Raw genomic sequence first — 25,709 nt, 5'->3', positions numbered from 1 at the left:
ATTAGTGCACATGTTTGCCCACTTTTGAAAAAATATGTTTGAAAAGCTGAGAAAATTCTCTATATTTTGCTTTTTAGGACTTTGTTGATACGACCCTTTTTTGCTGAGATATTGCCATGCAAAGGTTTAAAAACAGGAAAATTGATGTTTTCTAAGTCTCACCCAAACATCCCACCATTTTATAATGTCGATATCTCAGCAACTAATGGTCCGATCTACAATGTTAAAATATGAAACATTCGTGAAATTTTTCAATCTTTTCGAAAAAAATATTTTCAAATTTTTTAAACCAAGACTAACATTTTAAAAGGGCGTAATATTGAATGTTTAGCCCTTTTGAAATGTTAGTCTTGATTTAATTTTTTTGAAAATATTGTTTTCGAAAAGATCGGAAAATTTCACGAATGTTTCATATTTTAACATTGTAAATCGGATCATTAGGTGCTGAGATATCGACACTATAAAATGGTGGGATGTTTGGGTGAGACTTAGAAAACATCAATTTTCCTGTTTTTAAACCTTTACGTGGCAATATCTCAGCAACTAAGGTTCGTATCAACAAAATTCAAAAAAGCAAAATATAGAGAATTTTCTCAGCTTTTCAAAAATATTTTTTTCAAAACGTGTGCACTAATTTTTAAAATAAAAAACTGCGACTTTTTTTTCAAAAAAGTTACCTAAAAATGGCCTTAACTTGAAAACGGTGCACTTTATCAAAATTTCACTAAAGTACTTTTTGATTAAAAATTTGATTTTACATCGAAAAATAAAGTTGAAAATTTTTTTCGACCAATATTTCGATTTTTTGAAAAAATCAGTATTGATTAAAACATTTATAACTTGGTCAAAGATTTTTTTGCACAACCTGGAAATTTCTGAAAAGTTGTCCTCTAAAACATATAAAACAAAATTAAAAATAGTTTTTTTTTTGCAAATCAAGTTTTAGTGAGAAAAAGTTAAATAAAAAATCACCAAATTTTTTTTTACCGTGTATCATTTTTTTCAGTGTAGTCCATATCCATACCTACAACTTTGCCGAAGACACCAAATCGATCAAAAAATTCCTTCAAAAGATACAGATTTTTGAATTTTCATACATCATTTTTGTATGGACAGCTGCCAAATTTGCATGGAAAATTATATGGACAAACCAATGATCCAAAATGGCTTCTTTGGGCATACAGAAGGCACCAAAAAAGTTTCAGTCGGATTTAAAAATACAAAAATTAAAATTGAAGAAAAAAGACCGATTTCGTAGAGAATTGCTCTATTAATAAAACAATTAAGGCTCCCCCCACCCCCTTCAAAATTGGCCCGAAAAATCAGGGGGGCAAAAAAAAATTCAAAGAATTTCTAAATTTCAATGAAAATTAAATTGCAATCGGCTGAAATCAATTTAAAATGCATTCCCCTGCGTTTGGAATCATTTTTAGCATGTTTGGGTTGATTTAAAAATCTGTTGATTTTTTGGAAACATCGATGCTAAATATCGCAAATGGTTTTTTTTTCGCTATAGTTTTTGTTTTCGTCAAATCTTACATTTATTGAAAACTAATGATTGCAAAACAACTGAACTAGTGTAAAATGTATTTTAAAACACTTTTTTCATGCAAATGTTGAAACTATGGCTTGTTATTTCAATATTTTTTTTCAAAAATATTGTCTTAAAAGAGTTGCGAAAACTTTGTAAAATTGAAAATCGGAAGCGGAAATTTCAAAATTAAAATCGACTGCAATTATTTTTTTTAAATTACTGGTTTTTTTTTCAATTTATAATATGTTTTAGCAAATTAATTGGTAAAGTTCACAAAAAAAGTATATCTCATATAACTTTTTTTATCATTAAATATCGGACCGATATTCGCCGAGTTGTCGTCAGTAGGAAAATGAAAACTGATCGAAATACACCAATATTTTTTTTATGATTTTTTGTATTTGCAATCATATATCTCAGAAACAATAGTTTAACCTAATAAGGCAAGCTTACCACAAAACAGTTGTGCAGGTCATGGCAGTCTTACCTGAAAAAAAAGAGATAGAATGGATAACGGTTATTGAGGATTGAGCATCGTCCACGTAGTGTATGAATGGTATTTTAATCATGAACTTTTATTCGTAAAAAAATATTTTAAAATGATTTTGGTTGTTGCATCATAAGGTCTAGCATGAATTAATCTAGATTACTTTTTCAAAACAACCAATGCGCCGTAAGAGGACTTAAGACCTTTTGAAAAAGTAAGCGAGAAATAATTCTTACGGTCGTAGAAATTCAATCTTTTATTTCTCATTTTGCTATATTGAAGTTGCATCGCAGTTAGGACAATCAAAGCTTTTAATCTTAATTATTGCAATTTCTATCGAGTCAAAATTCAGGATAAGGTTAAGTCTTACTTTGAAACAGACATGACGAAACTGTTTCATACTGATTAGCTCAATAGAAAAGTTTTTTTTAAGTTCAAAAACTTTAGACATGAAACTATTTCTGATTTTAACCTGTTTCATACGATTTTCACAGTTAACATAGACCACATCTCGCTACATCCTAACAGTGATCGAACATTTAACGACGGTGGAAACCGGCGTTCGCAACTGCGTGTTCTACGGACTGCGTCCGGACAGTACACTGGAGGAAATCTCCCATGTCAACTAAATCTCTGAGAGTGGAATCATGACACACTGGGAACCGCAAATACAAGATTCGGGTAGGAAATTAGTATCTGAATACACAGAATTTCTTACAGATTCTCTCAACTTTGTTGATCTCATCCCCGCGTGGTTATTGTATGGGCTGGGATTAGTCCTGAGCACAGGGATTTTTGTTTGTGAATCTTTTTCTCAAGTTTTCAAAGTAAAATAAACTAATTGAAACCACCATGACATTGAAACAATTTTTTCTCCTGTCGATTACCGCGGAAGAAAGCAATTACCCGGCATACACAGAAAAAAAAGTGTAAAATCACACGTAATGTAAACGATAAATCGTATGTAAAACACCATCATTTAAATTCGAGATCGGATGTATAGTGCTGAAGGTCATTTAAAAGGCCATCATGTAAACTGAAATCCGACGTAATGCTAAATTTGATGCAATCAATTTTATTTTTGAGAGAAACTGCCAAATCTGAATTGATGAAAAGCATGTAAAAGACAAAATCAATCGAAAATTTGAACATGTAATGTTGAAATACTGTAAATTTCAAATGTTGTTTGTTGTTGCTAATGACAGCTAGCGAAAACAAACCATTTAATTGTTGTGTTGTTTAGTCGATTGTTTGGTTCAGCGCTAGCTCTCGCCGGAAGTAGTTTGTTTACGTTTTAAGACCGATCGGATTTGATCGAAATATGTCTTTGGCATTAGTTGGCGGTAGAGATGCTACAAGTAATCAAGTGCGTTGTCATGATCTTCAAGAATCGGCGTCGTGTAAATATTCTTTGATGGGGGGCACTTCGGAATCGGGGTTTCGGGGGGCAGCTCACGGGCCGGGACGTGATCGTTTTCGCGGCGAACAAGCCGGACACACAAGGCAACTTAGCGTGGCGACACTAAAATAATTAGTTATCTTTCCTACTTGGAAACTAAATCAAATCTGTATTAAATTACCGGATACCTTTTGCTTCTCCGATAGAAAACCACTGCAACGCTTCCACTTGCATAGTAATCTGCGATTCCTGGCAGGAACACTCCAGAACGTAACAACAAAGACCACGGCTAGAGTTGTTTTTGATCCGGCCAGCCGGGTGGGAGGAGTTGGCGTTGTTAAACTTGTTGCGTTTTCGGAGAAATCAAGCTGGATGTGTGTTTTCGACCAAGTCGAAAAGCTGTTCTAGGACAAGCCGCACAAATACTCCTTGAAATCGGTGCCTAATGTTGACTGATGATTACAAGATCTGTTCCGGCGAACAGATCTTAAAATAATGTTGGTGGAGGTAGCGGTGCTGCCGCCGTCGTTTGAACCGGATCCGGATAGGGACTGCTGGCGGGGAACTTCAATTCCGAATCCAGAATCCGAATAACATCAATTTAGACATTTTAGGGTCACACAGGAAAGTAGAAAAAGTATGTACGTAAAAAAAGGATTTCGTTTAACTCGCAATGGCAAAAAAAATCGAAACGTCACAAAATTTCTCTTGCGTTGCACGTTGCGGATTAAGTAGTCATTTCATGAGTCTACTAAAGGGTTAAACTGAAGTTAAACTTATTATTAACACCCAAACGTGTAACTGGTTGGAGTTTTCGACGGATTTGGCCTACTTTTATTTCAGAGTGCATTGTTTACTTTCGGTTTGATTCTCTCAATGGGTTCTGTCAATGGCTGATTATTTATATCGGATGGAGCGTCGATCGTGTACGTCGGAGATTCCGGAGATTCCCGAGCCAGTGGCAGTGGCGGACTTGGTTTCGACTCGAGCCAAATCATTCAGCTGGAATCCGCCGCAATCAGGTAAAGCCACCTTTTGTTTGAAGTTTTTTCGTGCAAAATTTTATCAAACCTTTTTTCTAACCACCTCTAGTAAAGAGCTCGCTTCAGCGGTTTTGTCGGATTTGTTATCATCCCCTGGCTGGAGAAGAATAACGCAAGAATACTACACTCTGGGTTCTCGGAGTGGAGCGATCGAGCAGAACGCTGAAGGTCAATTTGTCCCGTCTTCGTGGTGGAAGCTGCCCGTGGCGCCGGAAGGCGACAAGTCGGTTGAAACGTAAGGCCAACAGTTTTATCAAATGAGATGGCGTTTGTTAAATGGTAACAATGATTATAAGATATATTTCAGCGAATTATAGGAGAAATTAATCCGCGAATGACTACGTCGTTGTGTGCCACGAATATCATTTCGGCTGGCCCCGTCGCGCTGGACACAGTACGGGAAGTGGTGGCGGCACCTGTTCCAACAGCTGCTCCGAATGCAACGTCTTCAACACCCGTAACACCTGCTTCTCTACGTAACAAGGACAGTTGAGACGTGATTCTGTTGATGATACATCCTGTAGGCCGACGGAGAAGATTAGCCACGATAATTGTCACTTACGAATCGTGGCACGTTCATCAGACGCCGAACCCGCTTCTCATATAAACCCGTGATATTTCCCACCATAGAGTCGAGGTAGGGTAAACCGTAGAATTACCTAGGCACTTTGTTTCACCTAATTATTTATTTTTTTAGAAACTCCAGGGACCTTCATGGGTCCGTACATTTTTGAGGATGTCGTCCATGAGTGGCAAGCTGATTGCTGAGTGAAATTACTCTCGGACGTTCCGCAAACGGTGTGAGGCAGGCGTTCCACAGCGCCTGCATCAATCGTTATTTGAAGCGGAGTCTGCCGACGACATGATCATCATGTTAACCAGTGACAATTTAACTATGGTCGACCGATGACGTTTCAGATGAAACCGTAAGTAAAAGAAGTGTTATATCTAAACATTTCATCACTTTTTTAAACCCCGTTGAATTCGGATTTTGATCAATTTTTCAAAAGCCTCAATCTGTTTTGCATTTGAGCATACTTTTGTTTTTACTGATCTTAAATCAATTCAAAACAAACCCATAAGCATGTGTTTCAAGATGAATTCCAATCAAAACAAATCGTGATGCTTTTGAAAATTACATCAGATTCTAGATTCAACGGGGTAAAAAAAATTTACAGCTTTGGTAAATTTCCGTAGATTTCATCGGAAATTTACATGTTTTCAAGCCATTTTTGGTTCGGCTCTTTTACGTTGGATGGCATGTAAATTTCAAATGAAACTGATTTAAATTAGCATCGTTAATGACGTGCACTTTTGGTACATCATAAATGATGTAAATTTACCCAAATTTTTTTTTCTGTGTAGATCACCGCTCAATTGCATCAACTTATCGATAATAACTTCTGACTGACTGAGACTGCGACTTTCCTCCGTATCACGCACACAGAAAAAAAAAATCATGGTAATATTACATCTGGGAAGGGGTACATATTTTATGTCAGAAAAAAGGTGTAATTTTACCACTTTTCTGGTGTAATGACACTTTTTCTGTCTAAATTAAGGTAAAATTACATCATAAATGAGGTACCTTCCAAAATTACAGCTTCCAAATTTACATTATTTTTTACTGTGCAGTCTCTCGACATTGAAGAAGGAAGGCGATTGCAAGTTCCCATCACGCGGAACCATAAATCGTGTCGGATTCTGACGGGTAGGTCCTTCTGTTCCGCAATTCCGCGGCAGCATTCGAAAGTGGTGGGATTCTAAACTTTTACTTTCCAAGATCTCCGGTTTTAAGACTGGTTTGCGAGTCCAGTTGCTCGCACTTGGAGATTGCCTTTAATTAGGCTTAGGCTTGACCACTGACTAACGGGGGTTGTTGGGTAATCGCGTTCGAGGCAGGGTAGTCTTGGACGCGTTTAACGATATTGATAGCCCAGTGACAAGTGACATTTACGTCAGGTTGTAATTTATGATTGCATTGGGAAAGCAACTATCGTCAACATAAAAATAATATCCGTATTCGAGCCACACAGAAAAAAATAATCCGATAAATTTACATCATTTATGATGTACCAAAAGTGCACGTCATTAATGATGCGAATTTACATCAAATTCATTGTAAATTTAAGTGCCTTCCAATGTAATCGTGCCGAACCAAAAGCGCTACGAAAACATGTAAATTTCCGATGAAATCTACGTAAATTTACCCAATCGAACATTTTTTTTTACTCCGTTGAATCTAGAATCTGATGTAATTTTCATAAGCTTTGGGATGTGTATTGTCTGGGATGCATGCTAGAAATCCATGCTTAAAGCTTTTTATTGAATGAATAAACACTCAATACAAAACTTTAACATGCATTTCCAAATGCTATAAGACAAATTAAAGCATATTGAAACTCATCAAACTCTAAATCCAACGAAGTAACGTATAAAGATATTTAAGTTAGTTAGTTAAGTTAAATATATTCTAACTACACACAATTGCAGCTTCAAATAAGCTTACTAGGAAGTTGATGTGTTGCTCCATTTTTTTTCTTGATGACTTTTTTTTCGAATTACGGTTTATATTACAAAATGCGACGAAATAAATGATTTTCTACTCACGTTTTGTTTGTTTAAAGCGTCATCGGTTGACCAGATGCCGTTGAGGAACTCCAACAAATTCTGTGAGGTCAACTTGCTGTTGATATCTTAGAGATCGTATTGGAAAAACTAATTGAGGTCGTTCGTTCGCTCCTCGTGTTTGATGAAAAAGCTTCAAAACCTAAAATATGAGAAAATGGTAATTCGTTGCTGTCGTCTTCGAGCCGGAACGACGTAACTGCACGCATTACACATGACTGAGGACTCGGTGTTCAGCGGTTTGATCATGCAGCACTTGCCGTAAGCAGCCGAACATTTTGACAAGTCCGTAACAAACGTGGAGGAGCCGAGCTGGCATATCCGTTGCTGAAACGAATAAATAAAATTCAAATCAAATATATCCCTAAACATAATTTAGAAATCAACTCACGAGGTCTGATTGTGTTGATTCTACACCCAAAGGAAAAATATATCTCAAAATCTGCAACAGTGGATTTGCTGCAGAAAATGTTATATTTTATTACATTTTTTGCAGCAAGCCCATAGATCATTTTTGCCCGCGTTTAAACACGTCAACGATCTGCAGTTCTCACCAACACATATAATGCTGGCGCGTCCCCGAGCAACACTCTAGAGAGAACATTATGTTCGCGCTCTGTCACTTATCATTCATCAAGCGTCCATGGCGCGGTGGTAGCGTGTAGGATCAGCAACCTAGAAGTTGATGGATCAATCCTTGTTCTGTTAAGATTTTTTTTTCTGCAATACAATCAATCAGCCGTCGGTAATGTCGATAATTGTCGGTAACGGGCAAAAATGTCATACCCCTATATCGCAAAAAATGCATGAGGACAGTTTTCATGCAGATTCTGATATACTTTCATGCCGTCATGTATCACAATCATGCGACCGCCGGTTGGGTGTAAAAGATCGACTAGCAGCAATTCGCGCTGCTGTTGATCTTATTCAGGTGAAGAAACGTCAGTTACAAAGTTTACTAAGAACTTCAACTGTACCTGTGCTGGGGAGTAGTGGCGGTGTCTGAATCAACATCTCATTCAGCGATGTTTAGCAAGCTGTTTTTTGATTTTAAAAATGAAGCTGCAATCTTTTCCGTTAAGATTGCCAACGACCCGAGCGAGCATGGCATTTGGTCGACTGAAGTCCTACAAAAGGAAAGCAAAAAAAAAATCCTTTAAACCTACTACTCATAAACCGCTTAACAGAATAGAAAACCCACCTGTAAGGTTCATTCCACCTGCACTAAGAAGTCCTAGTGCAAGATTGCCCGCTTGCGTTGTTGAGTCAGAGCGTTAACGTCCAAAACATCATTAAATTTTGGCGGCCCATGAAACAGGAACGCAACCGCGGCGGGAGTCTGCTCGGTTCTATAAAGATTGAAGATAACAGAACAACAGAATAATTTCAGTTGCAGTTCCCAGCCACCGATGCATAAATTTCTCTTGGCAACTTTGACTTACCTGAAATACTATTCGGAAAATCCGCGAACCGTATTTGCACGATTTTCACTAATAATTATTTACCCTCCATCAAACAACAAAAACAAAAAAAAAATAGAAAAAAGTTGGAGCAAAACAAAAACACGCTGGACACTACACTCTGCAAAAGAATCATACGGAGCCTTGCCTAACAGCGCCGATTTGTCGAACAAAATTTCGCACTTTGATAAACATTAAATTTTTTGATCAACTCGGATAACATAAATTCATCTGATTAATCTGTTTTGAACAATAAATAATCATTCGCACAAAATCTAATTCATTAAACATTCCAGAAAGTAAATAATTAGACGATGAATTCGGTTGTCCGTTTTTGGTGTGTATGCATGTGCCCCTTTCGGCGGTCAATGGGAGAACTATATTATCCAAGACACCAACCGTACCTGCGATGAACACGTTTCAAGAAGAATACAGATTTAAAAGGATTTTAGTTTAATTTAATGTGCATTTCTTTCATAACGTGTACTTACTTTTCGGCAGATTTTTTGGTTTTTCTGTGGATTTTGCTTAAACGTGCCAAACTTGTTTGTTTTTCGGTCACCTGTCATCCGGATGGTCATTTGTTTTGTTTAACGTTTTTATTTCCTGAAAGTTGCCTGTTTTTGCTTTAACAACAATTTTAAAATTATTGTATAGTGTTTAAAAAGAATTTTCGAAACATTTCCGCTGACCGACACCGATCGCGATTTTGTAGCGGCTACCAATCAACGATTTGTTGGTGGTGATGAAACATCACGGTTTGGACCACTCCCGGGACGATGTGGCCGCGCTTTTCGAGTTCAACTGTTTCAGTCCGTTGACGGCAGCGCCGCTTGATGCCTCCGTAATCGGCGGATCAACCTAGGCCACACAGCTAAAAAAGTAGTAATCCAGCTGCGTGTAAAAGGCCTGGGTGTAAAATAAATATTGCATTATTTTATGCAATTTTATGTGATTTTACACCCTGAAATATGTAGCCCATCAGTATGGGAAACCTACTTGACCGAAATGTCAAGCTCATATATGCGTTTATCCTTACAGCTTTTCATCGGTCTGATGGCCGAGTGGGCTAAGGCGCCAGTCCTTACTGTTGGTGCTGGGTTTGAATCCCGTCGGTTTCAACTTTTTTTTGTGAATGCAAAAATTGTACATGCAGTGTGTAATATTAAGTGCTTATTTTGACGAAGGTGATGTGCATGCTTTTGCATGCGATTTTACCATCGGATTTTTTGCTGTGCAACAGTTAAACCGGAATATGCACCGGTTTATAGATGAGTGGTAAGTATCCGTACTGCCAACAGCTGCTTTGGAGAGGACACCACTCATGAGAAACAATGCCCCATGGCACTTCCGCAACCAAACTAGGATACATGATGTGAACAGACTGATAACATCCAGTACGGCTGTGTAAGATCCGCTTCACCGATAACATGGCTGAACAGTCTGGTCATGTGCTGTGACTTTACCCGGCTGGTGACCCGGCAGATAACATCTGGCCAGATAGCTTTCTCCTGAAGAACACCAAGTTTGTCGGTGTAAACTGTTTTGCCTCCGGCTGGGACAAAACGCCTTCGGCAAGGAGAGAATCAGCTCAAATTCCCGTTGCGCCCACGACAAGTTCCAAACAACTCATCGCAAGACCAGCGTCGGAAACCATTTCCACCTGGAGCCGAACCGGGTTTTTGTTCTGTTTACTGTGCCTAAAAACATATTTTATGATTTAAGCCGGCATCCTTTTTTTTTAATTCAACTCATAAATTTACCTGTTTTGATTCCGATTCTCAAAGAACCCTGCATAAAATGTCCCGCTAGCGCTACAAGTTCTCCAAATCCCCACCGTCAAGTCATGCCAAAGATGCTTTTGATCGTCCCCGAATTGTCTTCCAACGTAAACAAACCTACTTTTTATCGAGCTCTATCGAGCTAAATCAATCAATCGAGCAAACTGCACAACAATAAATGCTTTGTTTCCGCAAGCTGTCATTTGCCACAACAAACATTTTTTTTTAAATTTACAGCGTTTTAATGTTTACATGAACCAATTTTACAATGCATTCGTGCTTTACATGCTTTTCATTTATTCAAATTTGTTGGTTTTTCCCAAACAAGAAGTAGATTAGGTTGAATTTCACCATTACGTCGGATTTAAATTTACATGATGGCCCTTTAAATGATCTTTAGCGATTTACATCAGATCTCAATTTTACATAAAGGTGGTTTACGTAAGATTCATGGTTTACATGTCGTTTAAATTTACACTTTTTTTTCTGTGCAGCGTACGTCGTCATATTATTTTGTCTAATTCTAAAAGAGGATAGATTCGTCAATTCTATACTGACCGTGCTGCGTAACCATCATGTGAACCACAATCCTACAAGTGACTTAATCGTGAAATAAATGTTCTGAATAACTTGTGATAGAACTGCACCGTACCGGTTTTGACCGCACCAGTTCTCGTTCGAAGAACCCCGCGCCGAAGGTCGTGAGAAAATCGCAACAATCGACATCGAAGGAATCACACACAGTATTAGTCAGGAGTCCAAGAACAAATAAGACCACGTGGTTTATCGATGAGCCCGAAGATTGCATCAAATTATAAGGACTTTTAAAACATTCGTGAATCCACGCATAATGTTTGATTTTTTCCTACAAAATCTTTCAAATTCTTCGATTGGATGAAGGTTCAGATAACAAATGGTGTTTTGTAATGTTCGTGTTCTTGACATACAATTCGACCCCATATTTGAGTTGTTGATTATCTGATAAATTATAAAATACATGATTAATCATTGGGCGCCATTTTGAGTTTCAAATTCCCATACCACTTTATAAAGCGTACATATACCCGAAATGAGACCAAGTTCGGTTTTTGTTTGATTTTCCAAGGACTTCCGAAAATCAAATCTGGGATTTATTTCATTTAATTTTGATATTTTCCGATTTAAATGAAACTTTGTGTGGGCTTTTTCTGTGACCAAAGGAGAACTTGTGCATCATTAGTTCGTCCGATTTGATTTTCTGATCATTTTATTATCTTCGACAATGTTGTAGATGTTGCTTAGGACTTTTAGACTTCAAAATATACAATAAAAAAATTCCTTATTTTTCAAAATCATCTTTTAATCATTTTCTTCTGAGCTGTGCCGTAGCTGGCCAAAGATCATTTTTAGAAAAAAAAATCATGATGAAAAAAACGTGAGAAAAATTAAAAAAAAAACTTTTTTGCACTGTGAAACTGTCAACTTTTCCTGTCCTTCTGAAGAAACGAAACGGCCTACCTTTCCCTACCAAAAATAACAGAAGTGCTAAAAAGTTCAACTTTTCAGCACTAGTTTCGAAAAGTAATACTTTTCAACATTATTTTGATTTAAACGGTTAATTGACTAAATATATGGAAATTTGACTTACAATTCCATTCAAAGGGTGTTTTTCGGAATTGCAAAAAATGTTGTATGGAACTCGTTGCAAAACTTGATTTTTTCAGCACTCATCGTAATTAACCAACTCGGTCAACCTTGTTAGATAAATGTACGACTCGTGCTGAAAAAATCTTCTTTTTGCAACTTGTTGCATAAACTACTATTTTGACATTTATTTTTAAATGTGAAATAAAATTTGCAATCAAGTACTTACATATAACTCAAAATTATTGTTATTATTTTTGTTGAAAATGTGACTTTTTTTAGCTCTAGAGGTCATGACTTTTTGTATACAAATTTGTTTTTGCATTTCAAAATAATATCAAAAATTTGTTAAACATTTTGTCTCAAGAAGTTTGAGCCAGTTGATTTTTTTTTGGGTAAAATCCATTTCCAGTTGCTCTTCTCAGAAATGAATAGGCACACTTATTTTTTTTTAATTTTCTGATCTTTTAAACATATTTTTTCTAAGTTTTAGAATCATTTCGTAAAAAAAGTATGTATTGATTCCAAAAATTAAAAAAATTAAAATGAAAAGGTCACAAAATTTCACAAATGTTTCATTTTTCAACATTGAAAATATTGAGATATTGGAACCAGAAAATAAAAGGCAGTTTGGTTAGACGTACCAAAAATGAATTTCCTTGATTCTTTTTCTTTTATTCGCTGTATTTCAGAAATCAGAGATTCAATCTTCAATGTATCTTATTGAGGCATTTTTTTTTAATTTTCTCAACTTTACAGAAATTCACAATCATGGACAATATCTTAAACAATAAAACAAAACTGGTATTTTTCAGCTAAAACTGAACTTTAAGTGGCTATATCTTAAAAAGGATGCAATTTATCTAAACATCGGTAATGTACTTATCGATTGCAAATTAGATTTTACATTCAAAACTGTTTTTTTTTATTATAGGTAATTTTCTATTATTCAAAAAAAAACAATTTAACAAAAAAATATAGATCAACGGCAGCATTTTCGTACATACTTTTCTATGGCTTAAATGTTGCAGTTTTGTTATCCCCTAAAATATATATAAAAAAAAAAAGTACTGAATATAGATTGTGGGGAAATTAAATTTTTGTAAAAATGAAAGATAATAAAAAATCGGCATTTTTTCCGTGTACCACTTTTTTCTGGATAGTCAATATCTACGACTGTGCCCAAGACACCGATGCGATCAGAATATTCCTTCAAAAGATACAAATTTTCAAATATTTACGAACCATTTTTGTGTAGACAGGTGCCAAAATAATAAGGAGCTTTTTACGGGTGAAAAAAGTTTGAGCCTAATCAAATAGTAAAAATTCACGAAATCAGCCGATTTCGTAGAGTATTGTTCAGGATTGATTTGAACATAATTTTCATCAATATTCTAAATGTCAATAATATTCTTTAAAATACTCTTTAGTAAAATATACAAAAAAAAATCTCATTTATTAATGAGTTATTCTCGATGCTTTAAAGAAAAAAAATCGATTAGTTGCATCCGTGAGTTCAAAGAACCTCGACACTGCTAAACCATTTTGGTCATTCCTCCACTTTAAAACTACCCATAAAAAATAGAAGACTCTCGCACGTCATCGTAATCTGCCGGAAATCGAATGATTCTGTGCGAATATTTTATAGCCAACCAATATGCCATAACTCTCCGCAAAAGCGTTTCCAGAATCTCACGTGATTTTGCTCAGAATACATGTGATGTTCGCCCTTCAACGCTCATCCGCGTCAACCCTCACTTTGGAAAGGGGTTCACTTTCGAGCAGCTCAGTTTTGGCGGGAAGTTGTCAAGTCACGGTCGTAAAATCTGCGGTCAACAATGGTCAGTTCACCCACGCATCATCTGCGGTCGGTCGAAATCCACTTTCGGCATCTCTCGGGCTAGAGGGTGACGATTCTCGAGATTTTCAATTTCCCGGGAATCGAGAGTTGAATTTGGCCATTTCCCGGGAATTCCCGGGACCCGGGAGTTTTTTTACTATGCCAATAGTAGCATAATTTAAAAAGAAAAGTATAAAATTCGTTACTCATTCGTTAAATTAAGTATCCTCATAATTTAGAGGAACTATATATTTTACTTTAATAGTTTAAAATGTTTACGAATCATAATTCGCACTGAGTGATTTTTTAAATGTTGTACAAACTTGTTCCAAGAACTTCTTATTATTAAATTTTTGTGAAGTAAAAACATAGCTAATATATAATTTCCCAGTATCGAGATTCTTGCAATATGATAAATAACGACTCAAAACAACAATTTAAACCTTTTTTCATAATTTTTAAGGTCAACTTTAAATTTTAATTTAAGATATACATATTTACAGTTATCAGGAAAACTGGAGTGTTTACAATTGGCGAACCTTAACTTTACAAAGATTACCGCTCCAGAGTTTTTTTTTACAAAATATAATTAATATTGAGGTTGATGTGAAACATAAAATGGCCTTTTACACAAAAAAAAAAGAAATTACCTTGATACAGCGAAATTACCTTAGGTACTAAGAATTAAAAAATATATATATAAGCATTGCTATGCTCGAGAAAAGATATGGAATTTGAACTTATCTTGAAAAAGCTATAACCTCTTAGAAATAATAAATAAAAAAAATATTTCTAGAGTTTTTTTATAACGTCCTATAAACATATGAAACCCACTATCTTATAGGACATTAAAAAACACTGGATTTAAAAAAAAAAAAACATTAAATTTCATTTCTGGGGTGTAACTGCAAAAAATGTTTTAAGGTAAATTTTGGGGTCCAAATTTTTTTTTGTCTTCTCTCGATTATAGTTATTGGAATTTTTGACAAGTTAAAATTTAAAAAAAATATGAATAGAAAGATTAGAGAAACACTGGTTTATTCGAACTTGAACATCGAACATTAAACATCCAATGTTCCAAACAATAGTTTAAGTTTAAAATTTCCCGGGAGTCTCGACCGAATTTCCCGGGAATCGAGAGGTCCAAAAATGGTCGATTTCCCGGGAATTTTTTCCCGGGAATTCCCGCTCGTCACCCTCTATCTCGGGCCCAAAAACAGGCCTTTTTGCTAGAAAAAGGGGCTGACCTACAAGTTTTGCACGGCAACAAAAAAAAAGCAATCTGACGTCAAGACGCGCTTCCAAGTTCAACCAGTTTGTCACCTGTGCTACGTTGTTGATGGGGTGCCGATCATTAAGATTAAGGACAAAGTTTGGTGGTGACAAAATATGAGCCAAATTTGAGTCGCCAGACTGGCAGTCGTCTTCGTCGCGAGAATGGAATTTGCGAAACGAGTGTTTCTGTGAAAATGTTGGTAAACAATTTATTGTTTGAACAGTATGACTACTGAACAAATTGTGGCAAGGTAAAACACACACACCAGGAAAGCAAACTTTACTCTAATGTATGGTAAATATTACAACAGTTGGTTTTCACTCCGTTTTGAAAAATAATTGCAAAAATATTCTACTTTGCTATGCAAAACTCATTATACATATTATTGGCAAATCAGGTGTGCTTTGAGAGTCACGTTTGCTAAATTTTCCATAAATATATTTCCTTTTCTGATTCATCTTCTTGCATCGAATTTTGTGTCCCCTCCCCCTATTAATCAAGGATGCCAGATGCACACACAGCAAGAAATTGTGTAAATTTGGAAGGTGTAATTTAGGAAGGTAGAATATTACCTCTTTTATGATGTAATTTTACCTCAATTTAGACTGAAAATGCGACATTACACCAAAATAGTGGTAAAATTACACATTTTTAGATGTAAAATTACCATGATTTTTTCTGACACACACAGAAAAAAAATAATGGTAATATTCATCAGGAAATGGTGACAGATTTTGTGTCAAAAAAATAATTAATTTTACCCCAGAAAATGATGAATTTTCATCAGTTTTTGATGAATATCCATCAGGTTCACATTTTTACACATTTTTTATGTAATATTACTAAAAAAAAAACAGGTAATATTCAACCTACCAAATTTTCAACATTCCAAAATTCAACTTTTTTTTTGTGTAAAAGATGTTATATTACAATGATTTTTTTTTTCTGTGCAGATTTGTGTTTCACAGACGTATGAGCTTGAGCCAGAAATTTTTTGAGATGCACAGACTTTTTAAAATCCTAATTAAATTATTATGTTTTAAAAATAGCAACCGAAACATATTCCGTTAGTCTTCAAATGCTTTAAAACGCAATTTCTGATGGATTTCCCTTACTGTAAAATGATACATTTGAATTTTAGACAAATGCAAACATTTAAAAAAAAACCTAGTGGCATCCCTGCTGAGTATTGATAGAAAATTAATAAATCCGTTTTGAAAATACTTATCCTGTCATTAAAAGTCGTTCGCGTTTTAAGCACTCTTCGTATTTATCCAAGTTGGCAAGACTTAAACTACTTTTTTCATCGAAAACCCCAATAACAAATAAACGATTTCAAATACATTTTTATTTGCCATTTTCAATCAAATAGCTTCTTTAAATAAAAATTATTTCGAGATTTCCAAATAGCAACAATTAAAAAAAGGAGAATAAAAAACATGAATTTTCAGATAGTGACCTAGATTTTGATAGTAGCATAAATACTACTTTTGTGATAAGTTTGGTTTAAAGTTTTAGAAACCAATATTGAAATTAACAATTTAGTTTTATTCTTAGTTTTTTTGCTCCTCAACCTGTGACAAAAACTTCAAATAACATGTCTGAAACCTAAGTTTGAAGCGAAACATTTTTTTTTAAATATTGATGATTTTTTTTAAGCTGCTGCTTTACAATTTTTTGGTGACATTAAAATTTTGAAATATTAAAAATTAGTTTTTTTTTCATGTATCAAATAAATAGCTCCCTTATTTTTCGAAACCAAACCAAATTGCAAATTTTTTTATATGTGAAAAGCTGGTGCAGTATTACAAAGAAACAAAAAAAAAAACAACTTTTATGAACAAATGTGACACATTTGAATTGAATTGGGCGATTAAGTCGAAATGTAGATTTTTTTAAATGAAATGTCGACCAAAAAAAAAGCTGCAATATAAGTATTGTACAAAATCATCCAATAATTTGAAAGTTTTTAACAAAAAAAAAAAAAAAAAACATGTAAGAACAAGTTAAGTCAATCCGTTTTTTTTTCTTCAAAATACCATTTTTTATAATTTGCAGGTTCCTTGGAGTAGAAAAAGGTTTGGGTCCTCTCCCCATTCAAGCCTTTGGACTCCTAGGTTCGAGATGATACTTGCAATAGAGACCTCAAAAGACTTGGGGGCCGTTAAAGTGAATGGTTTGAATGCAAAATTTTAATTTTTACAAGATTGTAAAATATAATAATTTTGACAAAATGCTGTATTCTTTTAATACTCAAATTTTCAAAATTTGAAGTTTTAAGAATAACATTTAAAAAATTCACAAGATACCGTATTCTTTGAAAATAATCAAATTTTCAACATTTTGAATATGGGTATACAGCGACGTAAACTCTCATGGCTAGGGCCGTGAGAAAATATCTAATTATCTAAATTATAATCAAAATATTATTTTAGAAATGTTGATGAAGTTTCCAAGCTTGCGACATTGAAAATTATGAGATAAATAATTTTAAGTTTTCATTCGATAATATCATGGAAAGCTCACTTATGAGCAATTTAGTACAACATTTAAAAAATGTTTCACCGTTTTAGAAATGTCAGCAGTATTTTGAAAATTGTGATTATGATACAGACAAGCCCAGTATTACAAAGAAAAATTGTAGGATAGTAAATTGCAAAAAGCTCATTCATGGACAAATCTATCACATTTTAATGGTGGACGAAAAAATAGCAACAATATGAAATTGTAGAGAAAATTTCAGACTTTGAAAGCATTGACAATTTTTTTTATTTGACCCGAGCACACGGAAATAACTTGGAAATAACATTTTTTGATATTTGAAAATATTAGGCCAATAACATTTTATGTTATTTGTTATTCGTCGTTATTTTTTTTTTGTTATTGAGTTTTTATTGAAAAACAGACTAATAAAATGTTTAGTTATTCTTCGAACAAATCTTTGTTATTATTTTTTGTTATTTTAACAACTAATCCGATCATCCCAATAAAATTTGGAGTTATTCTTGTATAACAAAAAATGTTATTCCAAAGTTGTTTTGGCTTTCAACCAATATCCGACCAATAACAAATTTTGTTATGATAACATAATCGTTGCAAAACTTGATTTTTTCAGCACTCTTCGTATTTATCCAACTCGGTGAACCTCGTTGGATAAATGTACGACTCGTGCTGAAAAAATCCTCTTTTTGCAACTTGTTGCATAAACTACTATTTTCGTATTCAATTTTCTAATTCTAAAAAAATCCCGTATTTTTTAACAACTCAAATATTTATGATGAGCGTGGGTAGCAGACAACGTGATTTTTGTATAAATTTTCTTTGTAATAGTGTTTTAAACTAAATTAGGTTAAAATACTGTTCTTTTAAATGTCATAAATTGAAAGTTTGTAATAAAAGCAAAAAAATCAAAATTAACTAAATTTAAAATGTTTAACATGATTTTTAATAAAAAAGCAAAAAGTATTAAAAAATGCTTAAAACATCATAACAGTTAACACCAACTAGCGTTACTGAAGTTTCACGTCTTTTCCAATCTGTGGTCGCATAATTCAAAATTTGTTAAAAGCTTAACTGATCTGTTTGATTCAAAGGGCAGAAAAAAACGATATTGAATGTATCCTTCATAGTTGACAAGTTTTTTCAGTGTAAATTTAAATTTCAACGGTTTTTTTTTTGCGCCGTGATTCTGGGAAAACTTTTGAAGGGGGAGATTCAAAACTTGAAGCAAAATTAGCTATGGCCAAGATCCTTTTAAGGGTGCACATCAACCTTTTTGCACCCATAATTTTGTTACAGACATTTTAGTATCTTGAAAACTACGGGTACTATCGAAATATTGTGTTATTCATCCCCTAATATACTGTCCACAAAATAATTTACAACAAAGTTTGACTATTTTTAAAATCACGTTGTTGCAGGATTGGGTCCGTAAGTTTGACAATTTTGGAACAAGAAGACAACAACTTCCTTCGTTGCTGTGCACCCTTAAACAGCTATGAAAGTAATCAAAATTCGATATCTTGAGCTATTAATTACAGTGTTGCCAGATATTGAAATGAAACGATTTATTTAAAACAGAGTTTTAAATATCCATCGCACAATAAACAGAAAGTTTGTCCCGGAAGTCATTTCATTCAAATTTACAACATTCGACATAAAAAGGTAGTTAATTAAAAAATTAATCGCTTGACAGCTAGCAACCATCCCTCTCTCGTAATTTCTAGCAGTTTGACGACCTTCGATGTTCCGGTTGCCAGGGCTAGTATCTTCGCCCCGGTCATAAATTCATTAAAGGATCCCTCGCTCATGGTATCTTTACGACGCTAGTTGGTGCACAAGTTCGAGCCATAAAGCTGCGATTATTGTAATGTGACTGCATTTTAATAGCGATATTCTCCACACCACCGGGCAGTGCAGCGCGGAGCCGAGAATTTTAATTTACATTAATCGAAAATGCCTCCCCGCAAACCCAGGAATGCCTTCTTGGGCGCCAAATTGACGTCAGCTTGTCCGATACGGGTTCACCTCTACCGCGGGATCATACAAATTGCTTCATTTCCCGACGACGACGACGGCGCCTTATGTGAGGGCAGGGCAATTTCCGCCTATTTCGCTTGTAGTTGAGGCGTTTAAGCTCGGTTTAAGCCCATCGCACGGCGACGACGACGAGTCGGGGTTTTGCGCGGGAAGCTTGTCATCATTATGCATAATATGTTTGTTGGGTCATTTAGCACTCAAATAGTACAGCAGTGATCTATCGAGCGTGGAGCGCGATTACGATTTGTAAGACTACCCCTCGTTGAGTACAAATGATCCGGCCCGGGAAATGGTTTCCTTTTTCCGCGAAAGGATGGAAGTTGAGATTTGTTTTTGCTTGAGTCAAATTCGTTTCGGTGTAATTTATGTAGAATTGAGTAAAGACTACCATAAATTACGATGTGACGTAAATGTCACTTGTTACTTAGCTATCAATATCACGAAACGTCCAAGACTACCCTGCCTCCAACGCGATTACCCAACAATCCCCGTTAGTTAGAGAGCAAAGCGGCCTAAGCCTAATTCAAGATCAGTCCTCTAAAGGAGAGATCTTGAAAAGTAAAAGTTTAGAATCCCACCACTTTCGAAAGCTGCCTGCGGAACAGAAGGACCTACCCGTCAGAATCTGACACGATTTATGGTTTCGCGTGATAGGAATTTGAAATCGCCTTCCTTCTTCAATGTCAATACCGCGTGATACGGCGGACAGTCGCAGTCTCAGTCAGTCAGAAGTTATTATCGATAAGTTGATGCAATTGAGCGGTGATCTATGTCGGGTAATTGCTTTCTTCCGCGGTAATCGACAGGAGAAAAAACAGTTTTAACCCTCTGTTGCCCAATTATTATTTTTTTAATTCATTTTGAGCAACTTTTGTTTTACAAAAACTTTATTTCTCTTGTTGTATATTTTTCTTGTTTCATTTTTAGTATTTTAATTTGCATTTATCTTAAGTTCATGTTTGTTTTTGGTAGTATTTGGCCTATTCTACCATCTCCTATCATTACATTTTGCCTATTGAATTTTTTCATGTTTTTACATTTTTTGCTTGTTCTTCACAATATCTGCTATAGAGCAATTCCAGCAAAACAGGATTTTTTTAGGTACTTTTTTCTCGACCCTCTCCGATTTCAATGAAACGACATGTTATCCTACGCTTATATAAGCCATTTTTGTGTATATGGATCCAGTTTCACTCGATAATGACATTTGAGAAGGGTGTTAGTGTTTTAAATATTTTTGTAATTTGGAATTTAAACATTTCTGTATCTCGAAGCCGTTACATTGTATCAAAAAGGGGTCAAAGACAAACTTGTAGGAAATTTGATGGGCTTTCCGAAAAAAATACACTGAATGAAAAAAAAACGCCACTTTTATGAGATTTTCTAATTTTTAAGATTAAAAGTAAAATTTGACAGGGAGCCCACGATTTTTTTTTCGTTCAAATTTTTTGTAAAGATAGCCTAAGATGTTACAAAAAAAAACTCACGAAAAATGCAGGATCGAGCAACTCACAAAAAAATACAAAAATCAACTGAAACTATTTTTTACAAAAATCAATGAAACTATTTTTGAAAAGTGCTCTAAACGTCAACATTTTTTAAAACTGAATACGGAAATCGATTCTACAGACAATTTTACATGAATTGACCATTGTTTTAAGTCCTTGTGAAGTTACAGCCGTTGAAAAAAGGGTTTTTCATGGTTTTGACAATTTCTGTATGACTGACTAAATTTTTCTGTCTCGTAAATATTTTTACCGGAAAGCTCGTCCAATTTCCCATAAGATTGTCTTTGACCACATTTCAATTGGAAGTATGGGCTCACAGATATAAGCTAATTGCATTACTCATAACTGAAAACAGAATATTTTTTTCAGTGTAGTTCAGTGGATGGTAGTAACCTGGATAGTAAATTAGCTTAAATCATAAAAAAAACGAGTTATTTCGAAAAGTGGTCAAAGACAATCTTATGGGAAATTGGACGAACTTTCCGAAAAAAATACACTGGAAGAAAAAAACACGCCACTTTTATGAGATTTTTTGACGGCTTCGAGATACAGTAATAATTAAATTACGAATTACAAAAATATTTAAAACACTTACGCCCTTCTCAAATGTCATTATCGAGTGAAATTGGCTCCATATACACAAAAATGGCTTACATAAGCGTAGGATAACATGTCTACAAAGTTTCATTGAAATCGGAGAGGGTCCGGTACAACCGATTCCCTATTTGACATGGAATTGCTCTAAAAAAATGAGTAACTTAGACAATTTTCAAAAAAGTTACCTAAAAATTGCTATAACTTGAAACCGGTGCAATTATCCAAATTTCACTAAAGTACTTTTTGATTGCAAATTCTATTTTACATCGAAAAATGAAGTTGAAAATTTTTTGCGACCAGTGTATCGATTTTTTGAATAAATCGGTATTGATTCAAAAATTCATGACTCAGTCAAAGATTTTTTGCCCGTTCTGGAAATTTCTGAAAAGTTGGCATTTGATGTCCCCTAAAACATATCAGAAAATAATAATCACCAAGTGTAGTCCTTATCCATACCTACAACTTTGCCGACATCATTTTTGTATGGACAGCTGCAAAAATTGTATAGAAAATTATATGGATAAACTATTGATGCAAAATGGCTTCTTTGGGCATACCGAAGGCACCAAAAAAGTTTCAGCCGGATTAAAAAATACAAAAAAAAATCGAATGACCGAAATCTCAGAGAATTGCTCATCTTTATTAAAGCAAAAACTGTTTTATTTATAGTTTTGAATTCAAAAACTAACTGTTATTTAACAGTGTGTTTTTTCCTCCTGAAATCTTCCCTGATGTTGAGTCTTGTTGATATGTTGCTATTTTTTTTGTCGTGGTGTTTTGTTACAATTTGTACCTAAGCATGCTATAAAAGTTTACCAAAAGTACAATAGTAATATTTGTGTGTTAATCCTTTAATCATTCCATAAATTGAGTAAGGGCTCGAACCTCACTTGTTTGAAGAAAAGAGTGAAGATTGAAAACAATAGACAGTAAAGGAGACTATGCTGTATAAAGAATCAATAGTAAGAGAATGATAATTTTATGTTAAAGAATAAAAAGTAGAAGTTTGATGTAGTAGATGTAGAAATAGGCAATACTTAATAAATGGAGATAACAAACAAGCTTAGATTAAAGTAATGATAACTTTTAGGGCAGAAAAAGAATTTTTCAAATAATTAAATAAAGAAGTAAATTAACAAAGAATAGGCAAATGATAAATAGACTTGATATTACAAGTACATTAAGGGAAATTATATTTTTAAGGAAAAAACTAAGTTTGTTACAACAGTATCAATTAGTACAAAAGAGTGGAAAAGCAATGAGAAAAAGAGAATCAAAAGTTAGTAAAATCAAATGATGGATAATAAATAGAAGAATCAGTGAAGAAGTGAGTAGTATCAGTTGAGCAAAATAGAAATAGAAGATAGGTGGTAGTTGAAAATGAAAAAAAGAGAAACCCCCGTTCTGCGATGTTCAGGTACATCCACAACAGTTGACCCAACATATTGCGAATCAAAACAATACCGTCTACAATCACAAATTACCTCCCTTTCCCACGTTGACGCGCCGCTTTCGTTTAGCCGTCTCGACTCTGACCCTCGCTGGTCAAAGGTTTACGAGCCGTTTCCAAAGGCCACCAGCTAGGTTACACCTTGTCATCATGATGACTAAACCAAGCCAACGCGGAGGTAAGAAAATAGGACCCTTGCAAGGAACCAGAGCTCAACTGTTATGACCAAGATGATCTAACAGCCTGGGCGTCAACCGAAGAGGTATCATCAGTATCATACACCCTTGGCCTGCTATAACATTCTGTGGTATTGGTACAAAATGTTCAAAAAAGGAGTACCGTAAAACGGGGCGACTTTGATAGCCGGGGTGACTTTGATAGGTTTGCGATTTTTCCGCAAAATGAAGAGTACAATTGAAATACGTACGGAATGGTTTAGAAACATACTGACCGTGGTAGAGAAGTGTTCAAAGTACCTCAAGAAGAACTTTTCATAAAATTCTGAAAATTTTAAAAAGTTAGTTAACTATAGTTAGGAAAATGTTGATGAAAGTCATTATTTTAAACTTCTCAAAGTGTTATGATTTTCTCAATGAACATGATTTTGAATCGGAAAACGGAATGCATTTTCGGATTATTTGGACAATTTTCCACTAGAAAAAGGTTGAATAAATTTGTGTATAATAAATAATATGTAATTTAAAAAAATCTCCAAATTTAAAGGCAATTTCAGTTGAACAAAGTTCATGTAAAATGTGTTAACTTGTGATTCGTGCTTAGAATTCAGTACAAAATGTAATATAAATCGATAATTTTATAAAAAAAAACTAGTTTTAACAAATTTCACGCAAAATTCCGACTTTTCAACAATTTTACCTAAAATTTATATGTATTTTGTTAAAAAGCTTATAAACTTAGTTAACTAAATATAAACATTGATTTTTTTTCTTAAAAACTATATCAGCTACTTTAGTGATGGTACATTTAACATACAAATAAAGTTTGAACATCTAAAATATGATTTTAACAAGAAAAACTAGGACTATCAAAGTCACCCCGGAATTTAAACTAAGAATTTTTAACGTAACTATTTTTCTAAACACTATTGAAAAAACTATTTTTTCTAAAATAGTACATGGACTTTGTGTGGCCTGCCCCAGTACATGTTTTAAACATAATAATCTTGAGAAAAACCTTACCTGTTGGAAAATATTCCAAAAACAAATTGAAATCCTATCAAAGTCACCCCGGTTTACGGTATTCCAGCTACGTGTAAAATGCCTGGGTGTAAAACAAATGTTGCATTATTTTATGAAATTCTATGTTATATTACACCCTGAAATATGTAGCCCATCATTATGGGAAACCTACTTGACCCCCTCTCCCCTTACCAATTTTTTCTAGTTATCTGAGTTTATTAGCGATTTAAAGAAGACGTTTTTGTACGACAAGATTTTTTTCATCAACTTTAACGATAAAAAGCTACCCTTAAACCTTAACCGATTTCGCTCAAAATTTTCACAGTTACTTATTTTTACCTAAGGAATCGAATCAGGGGGTATCCCTGAGGTCATTTTTTTTTTATTGTCACCCTATTGTACATGCAGTGTGTATTATTAAGTATCTTTTTTGAAAGAGTTGAAAAAAAAAGAGTTTTAACCCTCTACAAACCAACCCTGCTCTAGACGGGCTTTGATCTAAAAATTCGTCAAAAATCAATTTTTCAACCAATTTTTGATCTTTCAAAAGCGTTTGAATGAAGAACTCTTAAAATTTTAGAAAATTTTATGGTTGGAGGTGTGACTTTGCAAATTGTTGTTTTTAAAACTGTCATTTTTTTGGGGTCAACTTTGGTTGTGTTTTTTACTAACATTTCCTTTATTTTAGGTAAAAAGAAGTATGCAGTAATTTTTGTAGTGTCCCAGACGATGTCTCTAGACATTTGTTTACATTTTAAATGATAATGGAGCCATCCTATAGCAGAAAATGTGAAAAACAAGCAATTTGAATTGAAAAAGTTACTGTAAAAAAATCAAAAAAATAGAAAGGCAAATTGTAATGATAGGAGGTGGTAGAAGAGACCAAATACTACCAAAAACAAACACAAACTAAACAAGATAAATGCAAATTCAAATAGTTAAAAATAAAACAAGAAAAACATAAAACTGTGATCAAAACATGTTGAAGTTGATTACCCAAACTCTCGAAACGGTGAACTTTTTTTAATCATAACTTATTTAAAATTAATCATAACTTATTTAAAATTTAATACTTATATTTTTAATTATAACTCAAAAAAATGCTTTAATCAGTTTTGTTTGATAGTTTTGTTTAAATATAACCTTCATTCCAATATTTTGCAGAAGATCGATCAACCCCCAAAGAACTTTAAACACGTGCCGATAAAAATTGAAATGACAAGCCATGCTTCCAACATGTGAATGAAAACAGTATTTTAAAATGTATTTTACCCCAGCCCAGTTGTTTTGCAATCAGTAGTTTTTTTCGCGAAAAAAAAACTGTTTTAATTTTAAATTGTTTTCA

The 25,709-nt window shown here is 34.3% G+C and overlaps 2 long non-coding RNA genes across 2 annotated transcripts; both read right to left on the bottom strand.

Annotated features, from left to right (window-relative positions):
• Positions 1–6,499: 6,499 nt before the first annotated feature.
• On the bottom strand, positions 6,500–7,504 carry LOC120418859 (uncharacterized). Its single transcript, XR_005605636.2, has 3 exons — positions 7,483–7,504; positions 7,292–7,418; positions 6,500–7,233 (listed from the first exon to the last, which is right to left on the bottom strand). It is a non-coding gene; the product is annotated as an uncharacterized LOC120418859 (long non-coding RNA).
• A 469-nt stretch (positions 7,505–7,973) lies between these two features.
• LOC120418855 (uncharacterized) lies at positions 7,974–9,414 on the bottom strand. Its single transcript, XR_005605635.2, has 3 exons — positions 9,043–9,414; positions 8,293–8,955; positions 7,974–8,218 (listed from the first exon to the last, which is right to left on the bottom strand). It is a non-coding gene; the product is annotated as an uncharacterized LOC120418855 (long non-coding RNA).
• Positions 9,415–25,709: the final 16,295 nt, after the last annotated feature.

Source organism: Culex pipiens, chromosome 3 (assembly GCF_016801865.2).
Source record: "Culex pipiens pallens isolate TS chromosome 3, TS_CPP_V2, whole genome shotgun sequence".
Taxonomy (NCBI): Eukaryota; Metazoa; Arthropoda; class Insecta; order Diptera; family Culicidae; genus Culex; species Culex pipiens.
This window is presented reverse-complemented; position numbering and strand designations above follow the sequence as displayed.